The sequence below is a fragment of the Camelus bactrianus genome, chromosome 2 (genome assembly GCF_048773025.1).
Source record: "Camelus bactrianus isolate YW-2024 breed Bactrian camel chromosome 2, ASM4877302v1, whole genome shotgun sequence".
In the NCBI taxonomy this organism is placed as follows: Eukaryota; Metazoa; Chordata; class Mammalia; order Artiodactyla; family Camelidae; genus Camelus; species Camelus bactrianus.
In genome coordinates, this window is record NC_133540.1 from 105,508,251 (window position 1) to 105,520,427 (window position 12,177).

General features: G+C 38.4%; 1 non-coding gene across 2 annotated transcripts in view; it reads right to left on the bottom strand.

Moving 5' to 3' along the window:
• The window catches only part of LOC105074927 (uncharacterized), a 292,437-nt gene that overhangs the window by 194,570 nt on the left and 85,690 nt on the right, over positions 1-12,177 (bottom strand). For both annotated transcript variants that reach the window (XR_012501088.1, XR_006727465.2), the window contains exon 3: positions 7,862-8,013. This is a non-coding gene — a transcript (uncharacterized LOC105074927). The remainder of the gene's footprint in view (positions 1-7,861; positions 8,014-12,177) is intronic.

The following is a 12,177-nucleotide window of genomic DNA, read 5'->3' on the forward strand; positions in this document are numbered from 1 at the left end:
GCCTGTTCAAAAGGAAGCATCAGTATTAAGAATTGATGTTAATTTGTGTGTGTGGTAAAAGATACCACTAATCAAAAAGAGTCTTTATGCATTGAAGATAACTAAAGTGTTTACAGATGAAATTACACATGCCTGGGATTTGCTTTAAAATATGCAATGGGAGTGGGGATAAACATAAATGAAATAAGATCAGCCATGAGTTTGATTATTCCTAAGCTAAGTGATTAATACATAAGAGTTAATTATACAATTCTCTCTTTTTTGCGTAAGTTTTTAAAATCCTATAACAAAAACTTTTTTTAACTTTAAAAAAAACCTTTTTTTTTCTTTTTTTAAAGAAAAAAATGCCTGTTCTAGCCTGTTGATCCCATTTGTTCCTATAAAAGGAGAAAAACACCGGAAGGAATGCCAAGAGTGTTTCAGGCCTCCCTTGGGAGATTTTTCTGAGGGTTTCCATTAACACAACCCTGCTCTCTCTACTTGAAATCATCACGTCTCTCATCCCCCACCTTCCCTAACTCCTGTTTATTCTTCAAGGCTTGGTCTAGGTATGCCCCTCTTGGAAAGCCTTCTCTTAAAGTCTTCCTCCTTCCCTATTATGTGTTCTCATAGCCCCCATGTTTCTTTCACTGGAGCTCTTATTACACTAAATTGTACATATTTGTTTACTTGTCTGTCTCCTCCACTAGAATCTACAACAGAATCCAAGCTTTTTGAAAACAGGAAACACACTTTATTTGTGTTACAAAAGGATCTTAAAATACTCTATTTGCTTTATCTTCATACCATGGCTTTCTGACTGTTCTCTAAATTTAATCTGCTATCTGATCCTCTTTCTTACTTTGAGCATCTTTTACATAGTGGAAAGGCCAGGAACAAAAAATTTTATTTCAAATCCAGCAAGTCCTTAATCTTTTATGTTTCCTCTAAGGTATTGCTGAAAACAACTATTTCTTTTTTGACTTGCCTCTCTGTATTTGTATTGTAGAACAGGCAATGAGATGAAGTAAGGTGGCATTGTCAGGGTTCTGCCTAGATACCTTTTTAGCTGGACCACTGGATTCATCAGTTATATTTTCTATTTTCCATATTACTACAGGGTATAATGCTGATAAACTTTCTTCTATTATATAACAAGGGTCTCTTTTCTCCCAGTGTCCAATAACATTTCCTCTCTCCTTGAATCGCTCAATAGGCTACTTGAGGTCCCTTAAGCAACTGCCAACATGTTCCTCATGGCCTTTATGATTTTATTAACATCCCCCCAAGACTACCCACCATTAAGTCTATGTGTTTCACTGTTTTTTTATGGCAGTGCCCCATTTCCAAATGCCAAAATCTGTTCTTGTTATCTAGTACTTCATAACAACACACCCTAAAACTTAGTGGCTTAAACAACAATCATTTTCTAACACCTCATGATTTCATTGAGTTGGGAATTTGAGAAAGGCTTGGCTGGGCAGTTCTGTTTCGAGATCTCTTGGGCAGCTGCAGTCAGAAGATGTCTGGAGCTGAAACAGCAAGAGGACGGAGCATGTGGGAACTGTCCAGCCATCTCTCTCCTCTGTGGTCTCAGAGCCTCTCCGTGGGGTGTCTATGCATGGGATACTTTGGGCTTCCTCACGGCATCATGGTCTCAGAGCAGTCAGACTGTTTACCTGGTGGCTGAGGGGCTCTAAGATCAAGTATCCTAGAAGAAGAGGTGAAGGTCGCATGACCTCTTATGACCTTCCTCAGAGGTCACATTACTTGTGTTACTCCCTTGTATTCCATTGGTTAAAACGGTCACAAAAGGCCACCCCGTTTTAAGGGGAGGAGAGGTAAAGCCCATCTTTTAATGCAAACAGTGTCACAATTAGATTATTAAAAAAAACAACAACAAAATCCCTGTGGGATAGGAAGTACCGTGGTAGCCATCTTTGGAAAGCACAACCTGCCACCCTCCGTTGTTTATATGTAAATATATTCCATAAAAGTTGTTGTAATGATTAAATAAACTAACATAATAAGAATCCTTAGCATCCAATAGGTGCTTAACAGCATGTGTTACCTTCCCTGCCCCTACCAAGAAATGACTCAATACAATCTACCTTCAGTGGATTTGAATAGCACTTTTTTTTAAAGTTAAAGAAAGTTCAGTGTGGCCAAGTATCAGTCTCTTTCCTCCCACACGTGCCCGTTCCTTTCATATGTCTCGGAGGATAATTAGAACTCTTCTTACACAAGGAGTGGTTATTTTTCAGACTAGGCCAATAGTGGTAAATTCACTCCCTTTCTTGGTGTTTAGTGTAAGAAGCAGCAAGTAGACAGCAGCTCTAGCCTTTCAGTTCTGAGAGGGAAAAACAGGGGTTGGGGGAGATTCTGGGAAATTCTCCTCACTCATACCAAGGCTCGGGGATCTACTCCTGGACAAGCTCCCCCACCTTCCGCCGGCTCGTGTGACTGCCCTGCTGCTTCGCTGGGGACTCGCTCTCTTCCCTTAGACTCTGCATTTTCCCAGTCCGGTTTACTGAGATTCTGTCTTAGGTATGAGCATGGTAACCATGAGGGGACAGAGGGATAGATCTGGAGGAGAGCAAGCATTGTTTTTAAGGCACTTGCCTCATCTGAAGTCTTACATAGTCTTCAAGGAAGAAGGAGGGCCTCTAACTTCCAATAAGGAAAAGCAGGTCGTTTCCACAAGTCCTGAGGATGCAGAGCGTTCAGGGGGTCTAGGCGTCCAAGTAGGACAATCTGAATATTCCATACATATGAGCCTTCTCATATACACACAGTTTAACAAAAAGAATGACTCTATATAAATTCCCAAGCAGATGCTATAAAGAGATGATATAAATGCGCATATAATGTATGTGGCATATATGATATACATGAAAAGTATACAAAACTATCCCATGATATGTATGTATGTATATAAAAGCATACAAAAGTGTATGGAAGGAGACAAACCACAAATAATTCTTTCCTATTGTAAGGGACATGAAAGTAGCTTTCACTTCTATACCGTTGTATTGTTTGAATTTTTTTCCTGGACCTTCATTAATGAGAGTTGATGAAAGTTAAATTACATCCTCAGCTCACAGCAGAGCATCCTCATTTGTCCTAGTAACGCTTTCTCTTATTTATATTACTGACTCATGTCTTCACTTATTTATTTTTACCCCACTCTTAGTTCTCTCCCTGTGCTCCGCTGGCAACTCTTACAACATGCTTACACTAACACGATGGGCTGAATCATCGATCAGACTCACAAAACTCAAGCCTCAGCTGGCACCAAGCTTTACTAATGACCAGTCAAGTTTACAAAAAGCAAGCCCCACCTTCCCTTTTTCACACTGGGTTGCATTTTGGGTTCAGAGCAACAGGCACTCTGGACAATACGAAAGGGCACAAGGAAGCACCTTGGATCAGCGCTTCTCTCAGCCTTCGTGCTCTCTAGTCATGCAGTAAAAGGGTCTATGTGGCTAACTTCCACCATTCAACTCAGCTACAGCTTTGTAAGGGATATAGGAAGCTGTGTCCTGATATTTAATCCAGAGCATTATTCTTGGGCCATATGGAACAAATATTCTGAGCTGTATTAAATACCACCACCTCCAAAATGAATACACTCAGACTATATACCCTGATCAGGGCATGAGACACCTGCATCCCCACATTCCTGACAACATTTGCCATCACCCACCCGACTGGGGGTAATCATTACAATGAGGATGTCTCATTTTGTTTGGGACCCTCTAATTACCAGTTATTGTATTTTGATATGTACTTGTTACCTTTTGGAATTTCTTCATCTCTAAATTGTGTATTCACGTCATTTGTGCCTTTTCCAAATGGTAGCTTAAATGGCACATTCCCAGCTCACTTCCTCTTAACCGGATCCAAAATTTGTCCATGGACACACTCGAATACCATGAGACAAATAGGGAAGTATAATCAAGTGGTAGTCAGAGTGGCAAGAACTAGTGGTTCTCAGAGTAAAAATAACTTACTCATGCAAATTTTACTAAAACATTTAAAAATGTGAATATCTTGTGAATATCTCAAAGCAAGTAAGAAGCCCTGAAGCCTAAGCTTTGTTTGCACCACAGTAAATCCACCTGAGGTCCCATGTATATATGGGTCCAAGCTGAGCCCTCCATTTGTTTCCATCGATCTATTGGTCTTCCACCACACGAGGGCAACACTAGGTTTATTACCATGTCTTTGCAGTTGCTTGAATTTTATCTATAAGCATGTATTAATTTATTCTATAATTTTTAAATATCACTGAAGATTTCCTATAATCCTAAATAACCCTTCATATTTTAGTCTTAATTCAAATTTTATGTACCCCCATCACCTACCACTTATCCCCTCACAGTGGCTAGTGGACTCCTGTGACCAACAGAACCTCCCACCTTCAGTAGACGTCACTCATCTCCACGTTCCTGGGGACACTCTTCCCTGTAGTTTTCATTACTTTTATCAATGGTAGGATCTAGCTAATAAGCCACTGCTCGGAAAAACTCAGTCTACCCCCTTTCAGATTAATGAATTAATTCACGCATTTGTTTATTCAGTAAATAGTTCTAAAATGCCTAAACTGTGTTTAAATGTTATGAATTCAACAAGAACAAAGAGCATATGTTAACCCTCATGGAGTTTAATTCTTACTACAAAACAGAAAGGGACTCACAGACAGAGAGAACAAACTTATGATTGCCAGGGAGTAAAGGGGTTGGGAAGGGATAGATTGGGAATCCAAAAACTGCACCTCTTGGGGAGTGATGGAAATGTTAGCTGTCTTGATTGTGGTGGTGGTTTCACTGGTGTATACGTCTATCAAAATTCATCAAATTGTACACTTGAAATGTGTGTAGTTTACTGTGCAGGAACCATACCACAGTAAAAGTGCTAAAAAATAAAATTAAATAAACAAATACATTTTTTAAAATCCTTACTGTAAATGATTTCCTTTACCAAGAAGAAAGAAGAGTATATGGAAGATACGTAGGCACTTTCTTCCTTCCTCTTACAATGTAAAGATTTTAATAATAACATGCCTCTTTCTGATATCCATTACTGTACATTTCCAGACACTGCAATGCATCAGTGGTGGCTTCTGCAAAAACAAAGACTTCATGTTTGTTCTCTTTTCCATAGGTCAGCTCACCACTCTACACCGCTACAGCCACGTACATCTAAGTCCCAATGGTCCACACAGTGTGGAGTGCTCTTTTTAATGCCCCCAGTAAGTGCAGTGCTCACTTAGATATCATCTTATTGGACTATAATTCTTTCCCACTGTGTTCATGTTTCTTTCCCTTGCTGCACTATGAAGAGACATAACTTCATAAGCCATTCTCCTACTAAGGATGAATGTATCCTAAGGAAATGGAGCAAGGACTTTCACAGTAAAGATGAAACGAGTCCATTTTTCTTTTGAACCCACGGTGGCAGTGGTGGTGGTGGTGGTTTCCCTAATGTAGAATTCACGACAGCACTTATTCACAGATAAATTTAAGCATGTCAAGTTTGGTAGATTCTTTCCAGAGACTAGCTTATCTCTCCAGCCTTATTGTCTGCCTCTCCCGCACTGTAATTTGCATCTTGGCAAAGTTCCCAAAACAGAAGGTGCTGTTTCAGACATCAGCATGTTCAGTTTCACTGTGACTTCTACCTGGGATGTGTTTCCCGCATTCATTTCTTCATCCACCTCCAACTCCTCATTCAAAACATAGTCCCAGGGGAAGTGATTCTTCTCCACTCACATAACGCCCCTCTCCTGAGACCCATAACGCCCTGAGTACCCCGGTATCCTAATACATAAATTAGTCTGATGAAATGATCTATTTCGGTGCCTGTCCAGCCCACCAGCCTACAAGTTCCTCGAGAGCACAAGACTGTATCATTCTCCTCTTTACATATCCAGCTACTACCACGGTCCTTGCCACAGAGCATGCAATCAATAAATATTGAACAGTGCTCAACTCAACTAAAAGAGCATTTTGGAACAGAACCTTGAGCTTATAAAATTATAATTACCCCCAGAATGAACCCTGTGGGTAAACAAAATAGCCAGCTTCTGACATAGGAACATTGAGGAGCTTTTTTTTTTTTAAAAAAAAAAACTTTGGTTAAAATCCTTTCTTATCTTTTAATTAAAAAATGTTAAATGCCATTTAGTATACTGAGCATGGAGCACATGCATAATTACTAATTCATTCCTTGATAAGACAACATTTTAGTGCATGCCTTAGCAAAGTGGCTTTTCAACTTTGCTTTTTGAGTTGGGCTGGGGATCATTTTGTGTTTATTTTTTGGTGCATATTTTAAGCTGTGACTTTTTTTCTCTAAATAAAGTATGAGTAGGAAAATTGATAAACGAAACCGATGAAAGTAAGTGAGCCAGCTGAGGACGGAAGGAGTGGTGAGGGAAACTGAGATAGTGCCTTAGCATCCCCTCTACTCCTTGAAGCTCATGGTGATAACCATCTGTAGGCAGCAAGCACCACCCTTGGGTGGAGCTCAAAGAACTAAGCTTGCTGTGCAGTGCCTTCCTGCCTTCCTCCCTCCTCACTGCACCAGCACTCATTTCTATTCTCCCTTTTTCTTTTCTTTTCTTTTTTTTTTTTTTTTTTTTTTGAGGAGGGCTAGTGGATTCTGAAACTACCAACTTCATCTGTATTCAGAAGCATCAAGTTTTTATCACTACAAGGATTCTGAGGTGACTCAAGAATGTTAAAGAGGTGGCAAGAAAACAGTAGCAGTGGAGGGCGTTCTGTCAGTGATATATAATTACCTGCCTCACATGCTTTATTATGCTTTACTGTCTGTATTATTATTTAGCATGTGTCGTATGAAAAGTGCTAGAGAGCAGCTTTACTCAATTTTTAATATATGCATTCGAAGCACCTGGGAGCTTGTTAAAATGAAGATTCTGACTCAGTAAGTCAGGAGTGAGGTCAGAGATGCTAACAAGCTCCCAGGTGATGCTGCTGCTGCTGGCCCACCGACTGCACTTTGAGAGGCACTAAAGGATGCAAAAAAACGGATGAGAAACAGTTTCTCATCCTCACAGAGTTCAGTCTCATAGGAGGTAGACCTTAACTGTAAGAACTCAAATACAAAGCAGCAATGAGCGAGCACTGGAGACGACGCCAAACATCAGGCAGCCCTGAGGTCGTAGCGGAAAACGTCCAGCATGGGAGGTTCTCAGAACCTCACGTCAAGTGCCTTAAGAAAGTAACACAGAAGAAATCAGGAGGACTCGCAAGAAATCAGCCAACAGGTCCCAAAAGAAATTAAATATGCTCTCCTTTTTCTGGTCTCTTTCTTGCTCATATTCTAGCACAGTGGGAGAATGCTGACTTTGTTTACTACCAACACACTTCTGCTTTCTTGTCGCAGAGAAAACAGTGAAGGAAGAGGGACCCCAGAAAACACTAGTGTCCGCCCCATGGTTTCCAAAAAGAGATGTGTGCTCTGCACGAGTATTCACCCCGGCAGAGACGTCACCTTGCAGAGACAAAAACTGTGCTTATTATCCAACAGCCTGGCCCACTCTTGAGTGTAGGTGTCCAAGTGTCAGGCTGAAAGGGAAGACGAATGCAGACCTGCCCCCACAGGCAGCCGGGAACTGTTTTGGAAAATTCCATGGTGTGTGACAGGTTGCTTTTCTGTACTCTCACATTTTAACAGGTTAACGGTATCAAAGCTATACTTTCCAAACACGTGTTTACAAACCTGGGTATCTTTGCAAGGAAATCACAAAATCACAGGACTAAACTGAAAAGCGGATCCCATTCTGTGAGTGTGCATCGGGATTTCACACTCAGGGCATCAATTTCAAGGAAACATACACAAGAGCCCGACTCACCTGCAGTCAAGCGGTGAACAGACAATCTTCTTGCTGAAGGAGCCTGCTCTGAACTTCATCGAGATCTATTTCTCAGAAGGAACATTCTCTCTCAGTGTTGTTCCCTCGTCTTTCTTCCCCAAACCGATGATGGTGCAGTGATGGGCTGCACTCTGTAGAAGGAAACACACGGGATTGGGAGAACATCAGGCTTTCGGCTTCAGGCAATGCTCATAAGTCCAGGTTCCTCATCCATAAAACAAGGATAATAAAATCTATTAGTTACCTCACAGCATATTGTGAGAATTTAAGGAAGCAAATGCACGTGAAAAAACTGTAGAAACTACAAAATAATAATGTAATACCTAATATTTTGAGTGAACACTATGTACCTGGAATTTCCCATCTACTATCTCATTTAATACTCACAGTAATCCAAAAGATAGAACTGCTATTAGCCTCATTTTACAGATAAGAAAACTGAGCTTAGAGAGGTTAAGCAACTTGACAGCATCACATTGGTAGTAAGTAGCCAAGCATAATGCACATTTGTTACTTTTTGGCCTTTGACACCCATTGTCCCTTGCCCACAGGGCTCCAGCTAGTCCTTTTAGGGAATTATAGCTCATTAACTCTAGTCTTAATAGGTAGCAAAATAGTTGATATCCATTATAAAAGTTAATAGGCCATCGTCTTCTTTCCACTAAACTGGAACTGGAAGTGGGGGACAAAATTTAGCCCAACACTTTTTTCTGGGATTTCTACCCTTGAAGAATTCGTGTAAGGCTTTAAAAAATAATGAGGTCCCATTCCTTTAGAAACATCATTCTGATCTGACTGTTCCTATCTTGAGAAATTTCCTTCAGTTCTTGTTTCCTTGCCCCACCTCAAAACCACTGGTTTCCTCCTATTTCAAGATGTGGTTCTCCAATCTTTCAGTTTACCAATAAATTTCCTTTTTTGTTTAAGTTGGCCAGTATTTGTTTCTTTGCAATCAAAAAAAGCTAACTGATATACCAAGCTAGGATCTCAACCCAGGGCAGCCTGAAATCCGAACCCCATGCACTAAACCAACAAATTATACTGTCTCTTAAAAGGTCACTTCAAGAATTAAAATGTATGTCTTCTCTTCTCCAACTTGCAGCTGTATTCATCTATGATCCACCTGTTAGTTCATATGGTAGCTTCCGCCTTCTGAAAACAGATGTGAAAATTATTTATTAAGTGATAATTTAGAAATTCTCTTGTGCCATGGATTTAAGGTGAATCACTGAGTCATTTGGAAATTGAATTGTCGAGCTGATAGGAACCTACAAGATCATTTTCACCTAACTTGGTAAAAAATAGAAGCATAATAAATTTAATGAAAATATCATCTGGTAGATTTAAACATTCTTCCTTCACTTGGTCTAGGAAGCAACTAGCACACTGCTTAGATGCAGTGTGTTATGGATGAGTCTTACCAAACACAAACTGTATATATGACTACAAAGACAAAAATTTATCTTTCTCAGCTTTGTTTCAAATTTAAGAAATATCCAGACTCTGCTAAGTGAGTAAGCATATTATTCCAGCAGCCCCTGGAGTAGCCTGAGCAATCATCATGGACATCAAACAACAGGAAGCTTTCAGAAAGAAAAGCTTTCAGCCACTGTTTAATTTCCTCTCTAATTCCAAAGGAATAGATTCACTGAGTTCCTTGGGAAAGGACTCTCTTCCACTCTCTGAACACTTTTTTGTTTGTACTAGATGAAAAAGAGAAGCAATAAATCGATCTGGGCCCTTCGGGTCACACTTTTCTGAAGAAAGGACCGCAGGAAGGGAGTGGAGGAAACCACAGCACCGGGTTCGTGCAATTGTTTGGAGCTGCCACCACCCACCCCAACGGATGGCCAGTTTTTCATGAAAGACACAAAATGTAAAACAGGTGCATTACTTTGGATTGTGTATTTAGAACTAAATGATATTTTCAAAATTCCCACTCATATTTATTAAAGAGCATTCTCCCCATTCCAGGGCTGAAAGATTCTTTCATCCAGCATGTACTTTTTTTTTTTTTTTTTTTTTTGAGGACTTTGAGGGACTATGTTAAACATGCACTGAGCTCAAATCAATACCTCACTCACTGTGAAGTCCACGCTGGAGGATCATCTTATAAAACATGATAGGGTCCTTCTAGTAATGCTGAGAACCCAATCCTACTGAATGTGCCAAGTGGAAACCACAGAACTGAATTTCATCAAATGTAAGATGCTATCAGAAAGCAGGCTTTATAAATTTAAGTTTTAATGAAGTAAATAAAGACGTATTGATCACAAAATTAATTTGATGACTAGTTTTAGTGAATGTGTAACTGTTTGGAATCATATAAATATTATAATGACTTGATCTACTATAGTGAATTCTGTCCAATTACAAGGTTTGAAAAACCATAGCCTAAAAAAATTATAAGAACAAAAAATACTGGCATAGAATCTTCTCAGCAATCTCAAATAGAATTATTTGATGGATCTAGAACACCATTTGAGACATTTCTATTCACTTCTTTGAAGATCTTTAGTGAGAAAGTTAGAATAATGGTATAAGGGGATAGGAGCCTTCTATGGAGCCTTCTTTGAAAGAAGGAATATCTATAACGACATGGCCCAAGAATACCACCTTTATCCTAAGAGTTGCTACTTTAAATATTTTCATTTACAATTCATTTTGAAAATTGATCTAATGCTTTTAATGCATGAACAAACTTTCATCAAAATGGCCTTTTTACAGAATAAACTTCTCTTCAGTTTGCAAAGACTATATTCTATTCTTAAGCAAACAATTCTGGTTTCATATTTGTAGCACCATTAAAGAAAACTGGAGAGGTAACTTTTTGCTTTGCACATCTTTTTGTTGCAAATCTTATTACCTCAAGCTTTTTTGTGGCTGCCAAAGTGGGGAAGAATTAATGAAATTGATGTTTGTATTTAAACTTGGAAATATGATGAGAAAATATGGTGTGTATTGGGTTTTTTCTTTGCCCTGCCTACTTTCTGGAATGTAAATTTATAATATTTATGTACAAATAGTTCCTTCTCCTCCTATTACAGAGATTTACAATCCCTTTCTCTCAATAAACATAGAAGCTATCACTTGTTGAGTACTTACTATGTGCCTGGTACACATACTAAGTTCTTTAGACTCATACAAGAACTCTATCACAAAGCTCACATTAAAACTGTGAAAACCCACCAGAAATTGACATATCATTGTAAACTGACTACTTCAATTTTAAAAAGAAAAAGAAAAAAAACTGTGAAAACCTTTCCATTATTCATTCAAGATTTATCAAGCAACTGCTATCAGACATCATTCCAGGCTTTGAAGATATGAGTAAACTAAAAAACATTAAGTCACTGTTCTTATAAAAAATAACAAAAATAGAGAGAACTTAAAAGCATCCACACATGAAAGGGTATCTTTAAAGTATGACAATTTGATTGAAAACAAATCAGCAGTTACAATGGAAGCCAGAAAATGCTGTGAAAATGTATTCAAAAAATATATTCAAAAGTCAATCTAGAATTGTATGTCCCAAAAAATTATTATTTGAGAATGAGGACAAAACATGAAAATCATTAGATGAAAACAAACTGATTCTTCCATTAATAGATTCTAAATAAAAGCACTTAAAATATACTTCTAGAAGAAGACAAATTATCCCTGAGGGAGGTCAGAAAAGCATACAAGAAGGGTGAACAAAGTAGATTCCATAAAATACCAATTGTGGTGGCCATATTATTATTTGTGTCCTGGTATCATCTTACCCATCCTGAAAATAATGCATATAAATATACATACAAATTTGACACAACATTGTAAAATGACTATAACTCAATAAAAAAAAGTTTAAAAAATACAAACATCCATCAATATTACATATATTACTATTATGTTGCATGTTATTTTATATATGTATAAATTATTATTAGAGGGAAATATTATTTTCCTCTAAAACTTAACCTGGATATAAAATATAGAATTTATATGAAGAGAAAATAAAGCCCCACTTTCTTTTAAGCATATTATGAATAATGGCTTTTTCTAGGCTCTACTATTTTAATCAACTGCAATTTTTATTACCTTTTTTAACGTTCAAATCATCACAGCTTAGCCAGTGGGAGCTCTTTTCAAGTTGGTTTCTGAGTCCTGTCAACACCCTATTAGAACATTTCAAAGCATATTTGCTTGCTGGCAACAAAAATTTCAAGGCTAATCTTGAAATATCTCTTCCCCAAGGCATACACAGAATTAGCTCCTCCTAGAAGCACTGACATTTTTAGTTGAGTTTTACCATT